Genomic DNA, 20,360 nt, shown 5'->3' with positions numbered 1-20,360 from the left:
TCGGTCTCCTGAAGAGGCCTAGTTCCCTCTGGTAATCTGTGGTCCTCCAAACCCAGGCTTTCTGACCCGCTCTCCTCTGCAGGAAGCAGGAAGCCGGAATGGTTGCTGAGTGCCGGTACTGACCAAGCTGGAAGCATCAGGTCTCAGAAAGCCTTACTGCACAGGACTAGGGTTCTCTGAAGCTCATGACCAAACTGACATCCTGCTGCGACCTTTGATTCAAACCCGACCCCTTCTTTTCTGGTTCTGACTCATTTTGGCTTCTCACCTTCCAAATCTTTCCTTTGGGCAACCTTGTCTTTTCCTTAGATGTCAATAAAAATACTACTCCCACTGGATCCCCAGAGCAGAGGAAGTATCTGCCTTCTCTATACTGGACCTGAGCCACCCACCCAGCTGCCACAGGTCTTACAAGAGAGCTCTCGGTCTGCTATAAGGCTGTGAGATCTTTGAGTGGGAGGAGGTTGTAGCCATACTCACAGAACCTCACAGACTTCCAGGTAGCCGACCAACCTGCAGTTGGAAGTTCCTGCCTTGACCTCACCACAAATATGGGCTGTAAACTGTATACTCATTTTCTAAGTTGTTTTGTGTTTTTTTTGTTTTGTTTTGTTTTGTTTTTTTTGTCATGGTATTTTATCACGAGAGAAAAGAAATCAGAACAAAGAATTTGGCTGACTGTAGGAAATGGGAGTGTTCTGCCCAAACACCAGCTATACAGCCTTAAACTAAACAACCAAACCTTCGTTAGAAAAGCTGAGAAACTGAATGCCCATAGAGCATTTACCTGGCATGCAGGGAGGCTTGGGTTTAATCCCTGACACCACAAAAGGTAATAAATAATTAAAAGATCAACAGTAGTCAGACGTACTGTAAATGCCTGAAATTAGGGCATCAGGAGGCTGAGGCAGGAGGATCATGTGTTAGAGGCCATCCTGGGCTACATAGTATGACCTCAGTCATCCTGCACCCCTAAAGAACATGTAAACGTGCAATTTTGGCATTCCTGAGTATTTAGCCAAGGCGAGTCTAGCAAGCTGCCATGACATCAGATGTGGTCCCAAAATTGGGACAGATAAAACAAAAGCCAGATGTGGAGCTGAGGGATGGACAGAAGGGTCCTAACCTCCTTCTGCTGATGCCCATCTCATCTGAATCCCAGCACTGGCCCAGCACTGTCTGAATCCTCAGCATGGTTCCAGAAGCCCTGAGGAGATAGAAGAGTAAACAGTAGAAGCTAGGAGCACCGTCCTCTGTCCCCAAGCCCTCTCTCAGTGGGACAGATCCGTGACTGGTGGCCAGCTGTTAAGTTGCTGCACTTTGGTAGAAATCTGGTCAACAGCTCTTTGCCAAAGCTAGGGCAGGCATCTCTCAGGTAAAGAGCAAGCACCAGGAAGGACGGCTCACGAAGGGTATCTGGGGGTGAAGGACAAGGCCTGACAAAGCTCTCACCTTTACCACATGGTGGAAGCTCTTTGGTAGCAGCTACTAACACAACAAACATTATTGGAATGTGGAAAGTTGGAAAATGTGAAGTTCATGAGTGGAAGGGGGTTTTGCCTCAGTCACTGGTCAGAGAGTCCATGTCCCCTGTGGGGATTTTTGCAGAGTCACTTCTAGGCTGGGTGTGAAAAGAAAAAAAAACAGTGGCTGTCACCTCCCACGAAGGGACCTCAAAAAAGGACAAGCTCAGCTGCTTCCGTGCCTATTCTGAAGGCAAATATCAGGAAATGGAGCCTCACCAAACTCAAAAGTGCTTACAATCAACACGAAAGGAAAGCCCTGCCTCCAGTTCCCCCTTTGAAGCGATTTCACAAACTGAATTCCTTTCCTTTGACCAACTTTCCCAATCTTCACATATTTACCTTGCGGGGGAGGCTGGTGACACACTCTGAGCCCCAATCCCTACTGCTGGGATCACTCTGTGGGACCCCTTCAAACACCCCAGCTCCCTACAGAGCATCTAACCTCCCAGCAGAGCAAAGTGAGGTGATACACCACAGTCACCTTTCAAGGGACCATGATGCTCCCACTATACAGGTACAAAAATTGAGGCACTGATGAGATGGGAGCTTACCCAACATTCGCCATCACCCTGTAACATGAGCACTCAAGCTATTAGTCTTACAAGCCCAGGGTTGGCCCACCACATGGGCATGTTTCCAGTCTCGGGCCTGCTTATTTCGAGTGTTAGGTAAGTCTCTGAAGAACTGGGTTATCTCTATTAGTATTATCTCTCTCTGAAATGAAAATAAGAAATTCCATAGTGAGTGTGTGTGTGTGTGCGTGTGTGTGTGCGTTTGTGTGTGTGAGTATGTGTGTGTGTGTGTGTGTGTGTGTGTGCATTTGTGTGCTGCAGAATACATGAACACACAAGTGCATGTACATGTTTATGAGCAGGTCAGAGAACAACCTCAAGTACTGCCACCTTGCTTTTGAGAAAAGACCTCTCACTGGTCTATAAATCGCCAATAAGACAAGACTGACTGGCCAGTAAGCCGGGGATCAGCCCTTCTCTGCCTCAGCACTGGGAATCTAAGCATATATCAACACACTTGATGTTTTTGTTTTGTTTTGTTTTGTTTTTTAATTTTAAAAAAAAAGGTTCTGAGGGATGAAACTTGTAAAACTTACCATCTGAGCTATCATCCCAGACCTATTTTATTTTGGTTTATAGACAGAGTCCTGGCTAGCCTGGAGCTTTGTATAGTTCAGTCTAGCCTTGAACTGTCAACAATCCTCCTGCCTCTGCCTCCGTAGGCTCATGCAACTGTGTCCAGCTAAGACACAGCTTCATAAGGATAGCAAGGTCATTGAACGTTGTTGTGTGACAAGACTTCTCCTGGAGAGACTTGCACATCTACTCACCCCAGACAGGGAGCCCATGACAGACCAAAGTACAGATAGCACCAAAGTCCAACTTGGTGAACCAATAGGTTTTATTGGGATTATTAAAGGAGTATAGATGGGGAGTTACATGCAGGAGCAGGAATGACTCAGACAGCTGCATCACCAAAGCCCACCCCAGCATGGTAAACAGTCCACAAAAGGTGGGAAGCACAGTGCGCAGCCTGCAGCAGCTCAACACATTGGAGAGTGTTTCTTCCAAGTGACTCAGTTGATCTAAACCTCTTCCAGTCAGACAGACTGCTTTCTGCTCCTTCCAGGCCAGAAGTTGGTCTGGTCTCAAAAATCTTCTCTGTAGCTTGCCTTGTCTGAAGTGACTCTCTCAGCATCTTGACTCAGTAACTCGGGGTGGGGGAGGGGGCTTAGTGAATCTGGTCAGTTTCAGGGACTTCCTAAAGTTATTTTGATTGTTTACCTTTCTGCTTAAGGAGCCCTGCAGGAAGGAATATTCCAAACTATGTAGAAACTGTAACACAACACAAATGTACAAAAGTAATGTCTGTGAAAAATAGCTATTTTTCAAAACACAAAATTTAGAGTAGAAGCTGACAATACTTTATCTTTTACAAATTTTCTGCTATTGGCTTATGAGAAACCAGCTGGATTTTGCTATATGCTTCTATATTAATTGTGTGGCAGTGTACAGTTTGGAATAACGTTGAAGAAAGCCCTAAGCTGTAACAGGGTTCTCAAAACAGAGTTTGAGAATTCTCCCCCACCACACACACACACACACACACACACACACACACACACACACACTACATCTTATTACCTCATTTCTAAGATTCCAAACTCAAATTCCAAAAACTCCACTTGTACAAAGTAGATATTTAATATATTTGTTTAATGAGTAAATGAGCCGGCCGGAGCAAATGTGGCGAGGGGAAAAAGTCAAGTCTTAGATCTAAATAAAGTTTGGCTTGTATCAGTGCAGTTCCATTATGTAAGAATTCCCTGTAGTGAAGAGAGAAAGGAGGGCCACCAATAAAACATTCTCAGACAATGCTGCTATGGTGAATGATTATGCAGGTTGAGAACATCTGGATGGCGTGTGGGAACCAAAATCTAGCCAACACGCTGTAGATGGCACTGAAGAAGAAAGGCCCTGTTATAATTTGTTGCTGGATGTCCCAGCAGCAACCAAGGACTTAGCCCATATATGAGTCCCCTAAACTCATATCAGCATGGTGGGAGGGTTACACAAGTCTCCAATAGGTAGAGCCGGGGACACAGGATGCTTCAGTCAGGACTGGCAGCAGACAAAGCTATACAGCTGAAACCCAGACCCTCTTAGCTCCTCTTACATAACCACAACCTGTCTGGAGCTACTGCAAATATAGGAAGGAGTCTAGAGAGTCCATGGATTGTCACCCACTACTTATGCAGAGCAGGACCACAAAAGACCAGGAAGAGCACTCAACCAGCCTGAGGTTCTTAGCTCTGCAGCTGTGCTTCCAAGGCCAGTATAATTTTGTCCCCTAGGAGACATTTACCAATGTTCAAAGATACATTTGGTAACCATAGACATAAGCAGGAGATACAAGTTCCCTGACTTCTCATGGGCAAAGGCAGAGAAGCCATTAAACATGCTTGAATACACAGGAAACCATCCCTACTGTACTTCCTGTAATTCCCTCAGGCCATGAGTGGCCAGGTCCTGCCCCCCAGACTAACTCTATGGGCATAGCTCTTCAAGAAATGCAAGTAGCCACCTTCTTGTCTCCCCAGACTTCTATAAGGGTTGTTTCCAGCCCCTCAAGATTCAGGAAGCCAAGTTCTGTCCTACAGAGAAGAAACAACAAACAAACAAAAAACACAGTCAGGCTACAAAATCCCACCAATCCCTGAGCTTGCCCAAGCTCAGACCACCCTGAAAAGCTCCCGTGACACCCAAGAAACCCTATATAAAGCTGTCTCCTATTTCGTTCTTTGCTGCTGTCTCTCGAGCAGAGACAGCCAACCTCTTGTGTCTATTCCAATAAATTCCGTGTGAGGTTTGTTGTGCAGTGTGACTTTGTGGTATTCCTTGGCCTTGGCTGCCAGGATTCCGTTCCCCTCAGAGCTGCAACACTTATCCTCCCCACACAGCAAACTTGCCCACCTTTCCAAACAAGAACAGTTCTCAGGCTGAGGAATGCCAAGGGATGAAGAGGATTTGGGCTCTGTTCTCCGAGTTCTTGGGTTTCAATCCCAGCTCTATTACTTCCCAGTTCTGTAGCACATCATGCCATTATCTCTTTTGTAAAGTGCAGGTAATAATAGGTACCTTACAATCCGTAGTAAGGACTAGATGGTGGGGGGAATCCTCTACCTGCCCCCATACAGATGGGGACCCCAAAACCGGACAATCCAGGAACTGCATGAAAAGAACCATACCCCTCATGTCTAGTTCTTGTCTTTCTTCCTACCAGGAACTTCATAGCCGGCTGCCACAGTGCAGGTAAAGACATGGTCATATGTGTGGACCAAAGTTGGGCCCTTTACCGAGAAGTCAGAAGGTTTATGGGTAGAAAGGGAACTTCCTCACCCCCTCTCCCCCAAAAAGAAAGCTTTGGTGATATTTGGATTGCTCCCCCTTTAGGCCTTCCCTCATCAAAAAGAAAAGAGGGAAGAATGGACTCAGCTTGTTAAAATAATAATACGGACTAACAATGAACATGAGAGGCCTCATACTGGCCATTGATAAACTGAATTTTCCCATTTCAAATCACTGTCTTGCCTTGGTCTCAGCTGTTTTCCTCCTTTTTCATATATATATATATATATATATATATATGAAATATATATGTATATATATGTATATATATATGTATATATATATTGTGTGTGTATAAATCATATATTATATATATTGTAAATATATTATATATATATTTAAGACAAGATTTCCCGTAGTCTAGTCTAGCTTCAACATGGCCATGCAAGTGAGGATGACCTTGAACTCCTGATTCTCCTGTTTCTACTTACCCAGTGCTGAAGTTTCAAGTGTGAGCTACCAAGTCCTAATTCAAATTGTTTTCTGTTGTTGTTGTTGTTGGTTGTTGTTGTTGTTGTTGTTCTCTGAGACAGAGTTTCTCTGTGTAGCCTTAGCGGTCCTAGAACTTGATCTCTACGGGATTGACTGGCCTTGAACTCATAGAGATCGATCTGCCTTTGCCTCCCAAGTTCTGAGATTAAAGGTTTGTGCCACCACTGCCCGGTTCAAATTGGTTTCTAATACAGGGTGGGAACCGGGGTTCTTGTACATTACCCTGAGCATGCGTGCAGTCCTGTTTGTGAGGCTGGACTCTGCAGAACGCAAGTTTGCCCTAAGTGCTGATGTAAGGCAGGTGTGTGAAATGCTGGGCGCAATCCCAGAAGGCTTCAGGATGAAATGAGACTTGTGCCACTTTGTGAGAGCAGGGACGACAGACAACTGTTGCCCCACAGACTGAAATGACATGTACAAAGTCCAAGGACAACAGCCCCAAAGAGTGCAGCCCTGGAAAGGATTTGAAGACATAATCTCAGCTAAGGCCCCAGGGCTTGGAGCCTTTCAAGTAGAAAAGCCAATGAGTCAGGGGAAGGTGAATTAGGAAAGACTGAGTCACCAGGTGTCCTTCAGCCCACAGGAAGCAAGGTCTCACTGAGTTGCTGGAAGTTTCCTGCTCATGCTGTAGCCAAACCCTGGCCCATTTCCCACTCCAGCCATTCCTAGGCCCTATCCTGCTCTCCTAGGTCCCATATATGTCCCAGGCTAGGAATCCCCTTCCCTTCTCTGAAACTTGGCCTCCTAGTCTAAGTAAAGAAGGTAAGACTTGGACTGTCCTCTGTATATATGTCATAGTTGTGCTGGGTGGTGGTTTGTGGGAATACTAATAGACGTAAGGGGGGAGTAGGGATTATTTATGACTCTATTTCTCCCCTCTAATATGAGGGGAGGTGCCTAATCTTATTGCAATTTGATATGCCATGCTTGCTTGATATCTCTGGGTGGCCTACCCTTTTCTGAAGGGAAATAGAGGAGTGAACAGGGAGGGAGGAAGTGGGGAAGTGGAAGAGGTGGGAGGAAGAGGAAACTGCAGTCCAGACATAATATATGAGAGAATAGATTAATAAAAAAAGAAAAGAAAGACTTAGTCTGATGGTAGAAGTCTATAATTCTAACTACTCAGGATTATCAAAAATTCTAAGGTCTATCTGAACTACAAAGCAATTTCAAGGCCAGCCTCAGCTACTTAGCAAGATTTTGTCTCATAATAAGAGATGATAGATAGATGGATAGATAGATAGATAGATAGATAGATAGATAGATAGATAGATAGAAAAGGGGAGGGATAAAAGGAGGGAGGGAGGGAAGGAGGGAGGGAGGGAGGGAGGGGGGGAGGGAGGGAGGGGAGGGAGGGAGGGAGGGAGGTGTTGATGACAGGTTTACCTTCCAGGACTGTTAAAAGATGGCACAGACCCTGTACAAGGCTTCTAGAGTCCATTCCAGAAGCCCACGCCTTCTTAACAAAAGCCGTCTCTTGATTGCCTCCTCTTGGTTCAAGACACCTCTGGCTGCCTCCAAGGAATCACACATGACCTCTACCACAAGTGTCCTGGAGAGACCTTACCTTAAACACAATGACAGACAGATCCAGTCCTTAAGGCTTGTGTGAAACTGAGTCTTGATCAAGACAGGGATGAAGGAAATTGACCTTACCCTTACCAAATAAAGCATCTCCAAGTCCCCCAGTAGGAATCACACATGCGCCATTTGTGCACAGTCACTAGACTTGAGCCCAGGACTGGACATATACTCACTCTAACATCTGTCCTTCCAAAACACAGACGCATCAGCTGGGAATGATGGCCCAGCAAACAAAAGACAACGGCCAAGGGCACGTGGCCTCTGGTGTTTGGATGAGAAACCCACATTCCTCGGGTTATCCCACTTTCTGGGGCCTGCTTAACTGGGTGACCACCCCATGTACACCACAACCTCTAACCAGGGAACACTAAATTTGTCCTGTCCTCACTCAAACCAACCCCTTCTTCCCTGATCTAGCTTCTGTCTCTCATACCGAGTGACACAGTTGAAACCAAGAAGCAGTGGCATGCTGCTGGCCAGCTGATGTGTTGCCCAAAGTCATAGCCTCAGCTGGATTGATCTCTTGCTCCTTCTCCTGCATCCCAAGAGCATGACCCATGGAGACACAGCAGTCCTCCATCCACAAGAAGGAGCACACCAAAGTGGCAGAGCTGATGAACCTCACGGCACGGCTGAGTGCAATTCTGTTCTAGCCCTCCCTGCCCCACCTTCTAGCCCTACAGACCTCTTTCTTGTGGGAAAGTAAATCCCTGATTGTTAAAGCTATCATGGATTGGGTTTGACTCCACTTTCTGGTGGGCGCCTTCTTGACCCATCATTCTATTCCTAATGCCACCCAAAACAGCACTGACATGCTACTGACCAACAACACTATTGTCCTTCTCTCCCATTCTTGTATGCACTTCACACAGCCCACATTCACCCCAGCACCTAACCCCCCCCCCATGTGTGTCAATTCCTCCACGCTATGACGATCTGGGAAGAAAAAAGATGCTACTGGAAAGCCAGAAAGCACCTGTGTTCTTCCTTCCCCTGAGTCAGGGCAGACTGACCTGTAGGTTGATGGTCATTATGCAGGTGAAGGCAGGTACAGGATAGAGCAAGGCCTGTCATTGGACAAGAAGGAGGGATGGGCAGGAGAAAAGTTTTAGAGACGAGAGAAGAGGAAGCAGCTGAATGAGAACGTGACAGTGGACATTACAGGTTGTTACGAATATTCTTAAGAGATGGATGTGTACAGGATTTTGTGTGTGTAGATGAACAAAATGTATCTTATCTAGGTGGGCAATTATATCTTATCAATTGGATCAGAGGCTACTGTGTTGTGTGGTCTTTCATGTGGCGATTTAATTGAGTTCAAGAGAGTGTGGGGTGGCAGAACACTAGGCCCGCCACGGAATTGGGATGTGTATGTCTGGCATGGTGGCAACCTGCCTTGGGTAGAGAGATTATTGCCAGGCTCAGAGAGTAGTCATCAGCAGTGTAGTATGGGACAGAGCCTAGCAATTGAGATGCTTTGCTGACTGAGATGAAAATATCCCCACAGATGCCATGTGGCCCTATGGTGCCAGCACTAGTGCAGGTTAAAACAAATGCCTTTTTAAAATATACCACAACATGGACCCATGGGACTCTGGGAGTAGAACCATTCTGTATTGGGGAAAATGTGGAGTGAAAGAGGAAAGGTAAGGAAGGGAAGGAATGGAGGAAGGGAAGAAATAAAAGGAGGAGGAGCATGGAAACAAAATCATTTGCCTTCTCTTTAGTAACCTCACTTCAAGCTACAGGTGGTGGCACGCACCCTTATCCCAGCATTCAGGAAGCAGAGGCGGGCGGATCTCTAAGCTTGCTTAGTCTACATACTGAGTTCCAGACCAGACCCTATCTAACCAAAAAGAAGAAGAAGAATTTCATTTCAAAACCTGAACTGCGTCGCTCATTTGTCAGGGTTGAGCAATGCCTCTAGGGGCCCAGAGAAATACTCAAGGAACATCCTCCAACCAGCGGTGACCTAATCAGGATGACCAATAGCTTTGAAGTGGTTGGGCCAGGTTAGCTTACTCACTCACTCATTCACACAGGACCAGAGGAACTAGAGAAAGAATTCAGGCCCTCGGTCATAGCACACGGCTATGACGGCTTGACGGCTACTCCCCCTCAGGATTAAGTAGCACCTGCCTTGTAGGACTTACAGATAGATGGGAGTGACCTGAAGGCCTGAGGAGAGCACATCTTCAGCAGGAAGAGTGGGGAAGGTGGGTCCTCCCTGTGAGCCCCTGAACACCTTCTTCAGAATCTCCTCCAGTGTCAAGGGTGTGGGAATTCAGGGCATGCTGAAGCCAGGGATGCTAGGAACAGGAGCATAGCACAGGGCTGAGACTCCACTGAAAGAGCAAAATATCTTTGAGCTACTTTGCCTAGCCATAAGCAAAAGAAACAGAGAGTTGGCCAACTAGAGGATCAAGAGAGAAGGGAACAGGCCAGGCATGGGCACTCACCTTTAATTCCAGCACTTGGGAAGAAAGGCAGGCAGATCCCTGTCAGTTTGAGCTAGCCTCGTCTACAAAGAGAGTTCCAGGGCAGCCAGGGCTACGTGGAGAAACACTGTCTAGGAAAACCAAAGAGTGAGAGAGGAAGGGAAGGAGGGAGGGAGAGAGAGAGAAAGAGAGAAGCTCAGGGTTGACCCCTAGGAAAGAAAGTTAGAGAGAAACAGAGGCAGAATTCCAACATCCTTGAGAGGCAGCCACAGAGATGGCTGGGTAGGGCCTTAGGGAATGTCATGAGCTGGGACAGTTGAACTTTGCTTAGCTGGCCTAGGGGAACAGTACTTTTTCCACAGTGACCCAGTGTCCACACATAAAGTGCACATATGTGAAAGAAAAGGAATGTAGGATACAGGTGAAGGAAGAGACTAGAGATCTACACATGTCTGGTTTGCCATTGCTTTTAGTTAGCATATAAAGCAATGGGTTTCCTTAAGGCTTTTTCATACATCCCACATTTTGACTACCCCTCACCTCCCATCCTCACTTGAGCCTTTAATCCAGTGTTCATATCACATGTGTGTTATCTGTGGGATTTTATCAGGCCTGTAAGGGGCAGAATGGCCCCAATAGTATCAGGGACTTAAAGACACATTCAGAAGTGACCTCAGGGTACCATGTTTCTGTGCCTCTCTTTGCACCTCCGTGTCTTGTGTCTTGGAGTGAAAGGGTCCTTATGACTTCCTGTCTGTATATCTCTGGGTATAGGCTTCATCTATCTGTCACCGTCTGTCCCTAATATCCATGAACACAGCAGTACATATCTGGCAACAGTTTGGGGCAGTCTCTTCCCTTGTCTCCCAGACCCCATCTGTGTTACCGATCTCAAGAAAGCCTAACAGGAACTGGCTTCATTCCGCCCTCAGTCAACCTTAGAACCAGGAAAGACGTAGGGAATAATTTGGCTCAGAACTCCTCTTTAGTAACAGAGAAAAGATGAAGAATATTATGGAAGAGGGGAGAGATTTTAATAAGGAAAGAGAATACAGGTCACTGAAAGATCTAGATTAGTACTGTCCAACACCCTGGCTACCAGCCACATATTGTGACAGAGCACTGAGAATGTGACCTCTCTAGATGAGGTGAGCTGTGAGTCCAGACTGGGGGTGGGGGGTCATGTTGGGGAGGGGAAAAGGCCAGCAACTGTGGGTTGAAATTATAGTATTTCGTATACATTCAGTTTTTGCCAAAGTTAATTTTTTAAGTTTTGAAAATATGACTACCACACCTGGACTTATGAGTATTCCTACACAGAGTATAAACTCACCCAGAGGTCTCCATGGGGGATAAAAACATCCTTTTGTCTCCAAGCCTTAACATTCCGAGACATAAAATGGGTACAATAATGATAGGTTCTTGGGAATGCTGTAAGAATATATATGGATGTGCCTGGAAATACTAAAAAGGAATTGAATGACTCACTAGGGAGGTGATGGTGGAGTAAATGTGGTCACAATGGTGCTGGTGGTGGCATTGATAGTGGCAGGCAGGATATGTCAGTGGAAGTGGTGATGGTGTTATTAGTGATGGCGTTGGTGGTACAGTGAGTGGTGGTGGTGGTGGTGGTGGTGACAGGGTTAGTTGTGATAGCGGTGGTAGTATTGATGTATTGATCACGTTTGTGGGGCCGATGTGGGAGGGGGCTGTTTTAATGGTGAGTGTGGTGATTGTGATAGTGTTGATGGCGGTAGACGAGGCAGTGAAAGTATTGTTGATGGTGGTTATAGTTGTGGAAGATACAGCAATAGAAGTGGTGGCTGAGGTCTCAGTGACTCAGACCCTGGGCAAAAGGGAGAAACAGAAACTATGAAGACTTTCTAACAATCTGACATTCCAGGAAACACTTGTAGGGGCCATCCCTAACAGTGGGCACAGCAGACAGACACCACTCACCCCGATTTTAGTGCTGGATTAGAATTGACCTCTGTCCCCAGCCCCATAGAACCACAGCAAACTTTTCAAAAGCCCAAGTCACCATTTTTTTTCTGTGTGTCCAGACTCCTCCCCCGAGACAGGCCCGCAGGCCCCTAACCACCTCCAAACTCTGCCAACACCTGAAGCTGTTTCTTCCAAGGCAGCAGGAAGCCTGCACCCTGAGGCGGTCATCCTTACCAGGCCCCAGCACCTCAATCAGGATTTCCCAACTCTGCTTTCGCTCTGCTCAATGCCAAAGACCCAGTGTCCCCAGGGTTCCAGAAAGTAAAAAGGAGCCCCAAATTTGACCTGAAGGGACCAGCTCCCTCCTGGGACCATCGCCCAGAGTAATCACTGTTGCAATGGTGGTCTCGTAACCACCGTTTACAAACCGTGTTAGGCAAGCTGCTTTTGCGTGATGGAGCTATCTTGAGTAAACAGCATCCTATGTCCCCTGCCGGTCACTTGCTCAAGATATTGCTGGACATTGCATTAGAGCCACTGACACACAGGGTTTTGAAAATGAAAACAGGCTCTCTGACTTATGATCAGATAGCGTTTAACTCATTCACGATTGCACCAGGCTTTCCCAAGGCCCCAGGCCACAGACTGAGTATTGCCACAGTGCAGAGAGAAGATGCTAGGCATAGTTAGAATCTCAGATCTCCAAGTCCTGGGAAGATGAGGCTTCCAAAGGCAATGGGGTCAGATGGGGTTTACATGGCCTTGGCCTCAGTAGCCAAATGTAGCCCCCAGGGATTTTCCGGCCTCTTAGATTGACCTGGGGCACAGATCTGACTCCCCAGGGACTGGGAGATTGCATGTTCCTTTTCTGGCCACCTTTCTGCTTGCTATAGACTCTGAGTGTAAAGGAAGAAAAAGCATGACTTTTCCTCTTTTTTTATTATTTGTGTATATTTGTATGTGCGTGCATGGGTGCATGTGTGCGTGTGTGCGTGCGCATGTGTATATGTTTAATGCATGGTCTCTCACTGAACCTGGAGCTTATCAAATATGTTACACTAGCTGGTCAGTGGGTCCGAGTGATCCTTCTGTCCCAAACTCCCTGACCCTAGGGTTACATGCTGCCACACCTGCCCTCCTGTATTTTACCCAGGCTTCTCTGGCCCTCGTGATTGTACTGCAAGCACTTCACCTACTGCGCTGTCTTTCAAGCCCAGCATGGATAGATTCCTGGCATCTATTGCCTTGTAATAAACCTGCACCATGCTGGCTGAACTGACAGAGATCCACACATTTCTCACAGCTCTTCTGATCGTCAAATCAGCTCTCCTGCTGCCTCTGTCTCAGCTTGAAAACACATTAGCTTGTGTTTGCTGGCTGGTCAGTTGGAACAGAAGACCACTCTCGAGCTTGGTGGGTAGTGATTGGCTGTTGCTGGGGCCCCTTGGTCCTCCTTCTAGCCTCTCAGCCTCCACAGTGGTCTCAGGAAACTGGTTCAAACAGTAAAGATGAGAGAGCCATGAAGGATTATGAGCCAAGATTCAAGAAGTGAGGAGCACTCTGGCTCCTGGTAGGTGTTGCTGAGGAAGATGTTTTTCAAGCCATTGAGAATTGCAATGACTCCATGGAAATTTCCCCACTGTTAGAAAATATGTTAGCTGTATTTTCCAAAGCAAATGTCTAGACTCACCGGATGACAAAGGACTTTTTGCTGACTTGTGGACCTGGGTACAAAGGTGATCTTATGGGCTTCCGTGGAGTTTTGTATCCACTGCAGTGTTTGGCTGAAATTTTAGGACACTTTGGGTGAGATTCTGAGGATGCAGCTTAAAAGTAAACTGCTTTCCTAAGCACGCACAATACCCTGACTTCATCCCCAGTCTTGTGGGCAGCAGTAGGGAGAAGTCATCTGGTCAGGTTATCTTCTTGTTGCTTCGAAGGAATACCTGACAAGAAGTGACTTATTTTCGCTTACAGTTTAAAGAGACATGGTCTATCATGACAGGAATGATATGGGGGTAGGCAGCTGTGTGGCAGCAGGAGCAGGTAGTGTCTGAGTTCAGTGAACCAGTCCTCATAGAGGGTCTGGGGTCATAAGTGGGGCTATGCCTCAATGCTGAAGGCCTGCCTCTCACTCCACTTCCTCCAGCTAAACATCACCTCCAAAAGGTTCCATGACCTCCCAAACAATGCCATCAGTAGGGAACCAAGTGTTCAAATACATGAGCTTCTGGAGAATATTTTATATTCAAACTATAACACTTGGGAAATATTTTCAAATCTCAAGTCCCTGGCTTCCCCTCAAAGGCCTTTAAGGTAACAGTGAGGTAAGGCAGACAGTACCTGGGAATCTTGACAGCCAGGGTTAAGGCCTACAGACTTAGCAGACTTATAGGAAAAAGCACTAATCTGGGATATGAAACAAAGTGGAGCAGACATGAACTTGTCTTTAGGAAAAGACTCCTCCACCCAATCACAGAGCTTCAAACTAGGGTCTAGAAGTCAAGAAGGTATAGGCCCCTCCCACCACATTATCGGCAATGCTGTTTGCTGAATGCTGTCCGGTTGAGTTGGCAGCAGAATACGTTCACCCTTTCCAGCCCAATGAAGTGAATGCTATCATAAGGCCCTTTTTACAGGTAGGCAAAGTAAGTTTATGAGAGATTCACGATTTGTCCAAAGTCATCTAGCCAATAAAAACAGAATTGGAATTCAATCACAGGCTATCTAACTTCAGAGGCTGTGTCCTTACCAATCAGACTGGGCACCTCAACTGCTTTTTCAGAGGTCACTCTCCTGAGGTCTACCACCCATTCCAAGCCATAACTAACCTGCCCAGAAAAGTGCCAGGCAGCATTCTCTCTAGATCATTGGTGAGTCCTAAGCCAGTGTCTCTCAACTCAGGTGTTCATATTTCAAATCACTTGGGCAGATATTTTTAAACAGGGATGGATGCTCTATCCTCTAAAGATTGTATGTACTTCTTCAGGTAGGGTCCAGTCACAGAAGTATTCTAAAGACTTCCAGATAATCCTAGTGTATACCACCCAGAGTTCAGAAAGATGATATGACATGTTTGCCCTCATATGTGGGATCTAGTGGGGGGATATGGAGTTCCTAGAGATGGACAGAAATCACACACACACACACACACACACACACACACACACACACACACACACACACACTGTTGGCAAAGAGAATGGTAGCCCCAGCATTGAGGGAACCTATGGCCATCATATCCCATAAACTTCACAAAGCAATAAAAGCTAAAGCCTCAAAGAAACTTCTGAACCAGGTTTGGCAGCACATGTCAGCACTTGGGAGGTAAAGGTGAAGGTAGAAAGATTAAGAATTCAAAGTCGCTTTTTCCCCTGCCGCCACCAAGTTCTGCGGAGGCGGAAGCTCGGGTGCATTCAAGATTCGGCGTCACCCGTAATCCACCGCCATGGCCGAGGAAGGCATAGCTGCTGGAGGTGTAATGGATGTCAACAAGAGGTGCTGAAGACCGCCCTCATCCACGATGGCCTAGCATGTGGCATACGCGAAGCTGCCAAAGCCTTAGACAAGCGCCAAGCCCATCTCTGTGTGCTTGCATCCAACTGTGATGAGCCCATGTATGTCAAACTGGTGGAGGCACTCTGTGCTGAGCACCAGATCAACCTGATAAAGGTTGATGACAACAAGAAACTAGGGGAATGGGTAGGCCTCTGTAAAATCGATCCAGAGGGGAAACCAGGGAAAGTGGTTGGTTGCAGTTGCGTGGTGGTTAAGGACTATGGCAAAGAATCTCAGGCCAAGGATGTCATCGAGGAATACTTCAAATGCAAGAAATGAATAAATAAAATTTTGGCTCAAAAAGAAAAAAAGAATTCAAAGTCATCTTCGGCTACTTAGCAAATTTGTGATCATGACCTGGATTACATAAGATCCCATTGAAGAAGGAGGAGGGGAGAGGAGGAGGAGGAAGAGAGAGAAGAGGAGGAAAAGGAGGAAGAAGAGGAAGAAGAGGAGGAGGGGGAGGAGGAGGAGGAAGAGAGAGAAGAGGAGGAAAAGGAGGAAGAAGAAGAGGAAGGGGTTGGGGATTTAGCTCAGTGGTAGGCGCTTGCCTAGGAAGTGCAAGGCCCTGGGTTCAGTCCCCAGCTCGAAAAAAAAAAAAAAAGAACCAAAAAAAAAAAAAAAAAGAAGAAGAAGAAGAAGAAGAGGAAGAAGAAGAAGAGGAGGGGGTAGGAGGAGGGGGAAAGAACTTTGAATCCTTGGGGATACTCTGTCCCCCAACACTGCCGATGAACTAGCCATATTAGACAGTTCTTGCTCCAGAAGCGTACTCATTCCACAGGTAAAGCTATAGTCTAAAGCTCCTGGCTATTGCTGTTCTTTTCCTGTCAATTCTTGTAACCTTGAAAATTTATTTGAAATGTTACCTGATTGGTCTGGTTCTGCTATGGTGTGTAGTTTCTTTCACACAACAGAGAGGACTAGAACCCAAAGGAGAGTGACTTGGTCAGGCCACAGAGCAGCAGAGGCTTGCTGGAGCTCAGGCTCCTAACTAAAGATCGGGGACTTAGCGTCACTTGTGCCTTGGTCCCTTTCCCAGCACTGTACCTGAATAGCACCACCCAGGGAAGTTATAAAGAAAAACAATTAGAGAGCGCAGCAGAATCAGGTAAGGCTGTAGGGAAGAGGAGGTTTATGCAGTGCTGATGAGGATGCAAACTGCTCAGCTACTGTGGAAATCAGCATCTGACTTCCTCTCAAAACTGAACGGCCATGTGATACCACTGTACCACCCTTGAAGTGCCCCCAAGTCAACATACCACAGGCATGTTCTCAACCCCTGTGTTCATCTTGGCACCAGGCATGATGGCCGAGTTACAGAACCAGCCCATCCACAGATGCATGGACACAGAGGTAAGAACATGCTGTATATACATGATGGATATCCAAGGAAAAAATAAGATTGAACCTTCTTGTTTGTTTGTTTTTAAATGGATCAAAATGAATCAAAACTGAATAAAGATCATCATGTTAAGTAAAATAAAGCCCAAATCAGAAAGGTAAGTGTGATATACTTGCTCTCATATACAGGATCTGGGAGACAGTCATTGGGGAAACAACACGAAAGTAGGTATTTCAGGGAAGAGAAAGAGAAGAGGAGAAAGTACATTACGTGCATGTCACAATGAAAACAATGATTTTTTTTTACAATTAACATACACCAATAAACATGTTAAAAAAAATAGGGGTCAATTTGGCTGATGGCACTAGATAATGAAAAGCCCATAGCACAGAATGTCATATAACAAAGCAAATGGTGTTACATCAGCAGTTCTCAACCTGTGGGTCATGACAGTGACATTACAATTACCTAAAAAGAGCAAAACTACAGTTATGAAGTAGCAACAAAGTAATTTTATGGTTGGGGGTAGGGAGGTCACCACAACATGAGGAACTGTATTAAAGGGTCGCAGTATAAGGAAGGTTGAGAGCCACTGCACCTCATGATGAGACAATCAAGTTCTCTAGACAGCACACTCTTCTAACAAGGCAACTCCTACAGTGAATATTAATCAGGTCTGGCCTGCCCCCATGACCCAGTCACTAGCCAAATGTGTTAACTGTCACCTATCATCCACACAGGACTTTAGAGAGTAGCTTTCAACACATAAAATTCAAAGGGCTCTCCTGAGAGACACAGCCAGAATACAGCAAATACAGAGGCGAATGCCAGCAGCAAACCACTGAACTGAGAATAGGACCCCCGTTGAAGGAATCAGAGAAAGAACTGGAAGAGCTTGAAGGGGCTCGAGACCCCTTATGAACAACAATGTCAAGCAACCAGAGCTTCCAGGGACTAAGACACTACCTAAAGACTATACATGGACTGACCCTGGACTCTGACCTCATAGGTAGCAATGAATATCCTAGTAAGAGCACCAGTGGAAGGGGAAGCCCTGGGTCCTGCTAAGACTGAACCCCCAGTGAACTAGATTGTTGGGGGGAGGGCGGCAAAGGGGGGAGGGTGGGGAGGGGAACACCCACAAGGAAGGGGAGGGGGAAGGGGGATGTTTGCCCGGAAACCGGGAAAGGGAATAACATTCGAAATGTAAATAAGAAATACTCAAGTTAATAAAAAAAAAAAAAAAAAAAAAGAGGCATTCTAGGAAAAAAAAAAATTCAAAGGGCTCCCATATCCCACAGCACCCACCAATACCTATTCATGCTTGCCAGGTTCCAACATGGGGGCCTCTCCAGAGCCTTCACACAAAGGACTAAAGGCATGGGAACCCTGCAAACAAGCTGGACATGATCTCAGGGTTGACAGGTACATAGTACACTGAAAATTTCACCTCACGAGAATCCCTTACCTGCTGTCCCGAACACCTTAGAGTCCTGTTTACACGATGTCACTCTTGGTGCTTCCAGAACTATGTCAATGCTGCTTCCATTTTACCAACAGTCACCACCAAAGCTCAGAGAACTTTAAGACTAAAGAAGAGCCTAAAACCAAAACCATGTTAGGTCAAGATCCAGTGCTCATTCCATCTCAAGACCTGGACTTTGGCCCCACCTGCTTGGATGAAACTCTCCACTTAACTGCTAGCCAACAACAGAGTTTATAGTCAGGTTCTGTGTGTGAGCAAGCCACAAGCCAGGAGACCTCATATGGGCCCTTGTTTCATGCGACACAGAGGCAATACTCCCCGATGTGGTAGATTTAGAAGACATACCTTATGTCTGATTTTTGCAGCTGTCCTAAGACAGAAGGTAACTTCTCATTGCCTACTTTCTTCCTGTCTGAACATCTGAGGCAGGTGGAGATTAAAGCTTGCTGTCCAGCTGTGGCAGCCTGCATGAAATTGAGTCAGTAAACATTCCAGCACGGAGGGAAAAGGCTCTCACCAGTTCCCATCCCTTGCTGATGAGCTATTGACAGCTTGATGGCTTCTGGGGAAGGGAAAGTCATTAGTCTTTAAGGATGTGACCTCAGGGGAACACAGCCTCCTGACCATGAGTATATGAGAAACACAAACTGGACTCAGTAGAGTCTAAAATATAAAAAGGCAAAATTGGGAGGAAGGAGGGGGTTGAAAGATGGATCTAGCAGGAGTTAGGGAGAGAAACAGGGAATATTATCAAAATACGCATGCAGGCAATTCTTTAGGAATAAAAAATCTCAGTCTCCCTATCCATTCACACATCCTAACATGCCAGACATGGGGAGCTGAGCCACAGATAGACCCTCACTAAAATTCAGTCAGTCAATTCAGAGCCCTCAAAGCCCTAGCAGAATGGCACAGCTATGATCTAACTTTAGAGATTAGGAAACAAAATACAAACATTAACTCAGGATCAAAGGAGTAGCAAGAAGCAGGTCAGAGATTTGAACCAAAACCACTGGGCTACAAAACCTTGGGGTACTTGGGTTTGCCTATACCACAGGTATACAATGTCCACTGAGATTAGAAGACAGCATTGGCTCCCCAGAAACTAGAGTTATAGATGGTTGTCAGCCACCATATAGGTTGTAGAAACCAAAGCTGAATTCTGTGCAAGAGCAACAAGTGCTCTCAACCAATGAGCCATCTCTCTAGCCCCGGGGTTCTCGTTTCTGACCACTGTAGTTTCCAAAACAATGCTTACGTGGATTTCTGTTAGCAAGCCCGTCAGCCTGAAACTATACAAAGAGACATCTCACACACCAATGGCTTCACAATCCACACAACAACCATGTGAACGGAAACCGTTTTCTGGAATGGGAATGGCAGTACTCATGAGTAAACACAGATACCCACTTCAGGAGCCTTCAGGAAGGCTGTGGGATTTGTCCAGCAGACTTTCCAGAAAAGCCCAGCCTCAGTAGTGGGTATTCTTCTGCTCTTGTCACTTCTGAGGACAGGATGACTGGCTTGAGTATCTGTGGGCCAGAGCCCAGCTTCTAGGCTACCATACCGGGTGCCTCAGCAAGTAGCCATTAGGAGCTCCAGTCCCGGTGCTGCAGGCCCCTGGCTCTTGTGTGGCTGTCTCTCATCTCTTCACATTGACTGCCAAGAGCAAAGTATACACGGTCATTCCAACACTGCAGTGCTCGGCAGTCCATTATGAACGAGAGAGAACCTGAGGCTTAGAAAGATGCCCACGGCCTATGTCTTTCGCCACTGTGCTCAAAAATGGAAGAACTTGGGTCTGTGAGATAGCCGAGCACATAAAGGCATTTTGAGCCAAGCCTAATGGCCTTACTTAGTTCATTCAATTCCCAAGATTCACATGGTGAAAGGAGAAAACTGACTCCCTCGAGTTGTCCTTTGACCTTAATGCGTGTTTTGTACCACAGTGCACATATGCACAGACATCAAAAATGTAATTTTAAAGTCTATTTTTTTTTAATGGCAGAACTTGGTTCTGCTTATCCATCATGTCATAGAATTCCTTCCAAGACTCCTTAAGGGAGATTC

The 20,360-nt window shown here is 46.2% G+C and overlaps 1 pseudogene; it reads left to right on the top strand.

Annotated features, from left to right (window-relative positions):
• The first annotated feature begins 15,337 nt into the window (after positions 1-15,337).
• LOC116890109 lies at positions 15,338-15,759 on the top strand (annotated as a pseudogene).
• The last annotated feature ends 4,601 nt before the right edge of the window (positions 15,760-20,360 follow it).

This window comes from Rattus rattus, chromosome 1 (genome assembly GCF_011064425.1).
Source record: "Rattus rattus isolate New Zealand chromosome 1, Rrattus_CSIRO_v1, whole genome shotgun sequence".
Lineage (NCBI taxonomy): Eukaryota > Metazoa > Chordata > Mammalia > Rodentia > Muridae > Rattus > Rattus rattus.
Note: the sequence above shows the minus strand (reverse complement) of the source record. Positions and strands in the feature narration are given on the sequence as shown.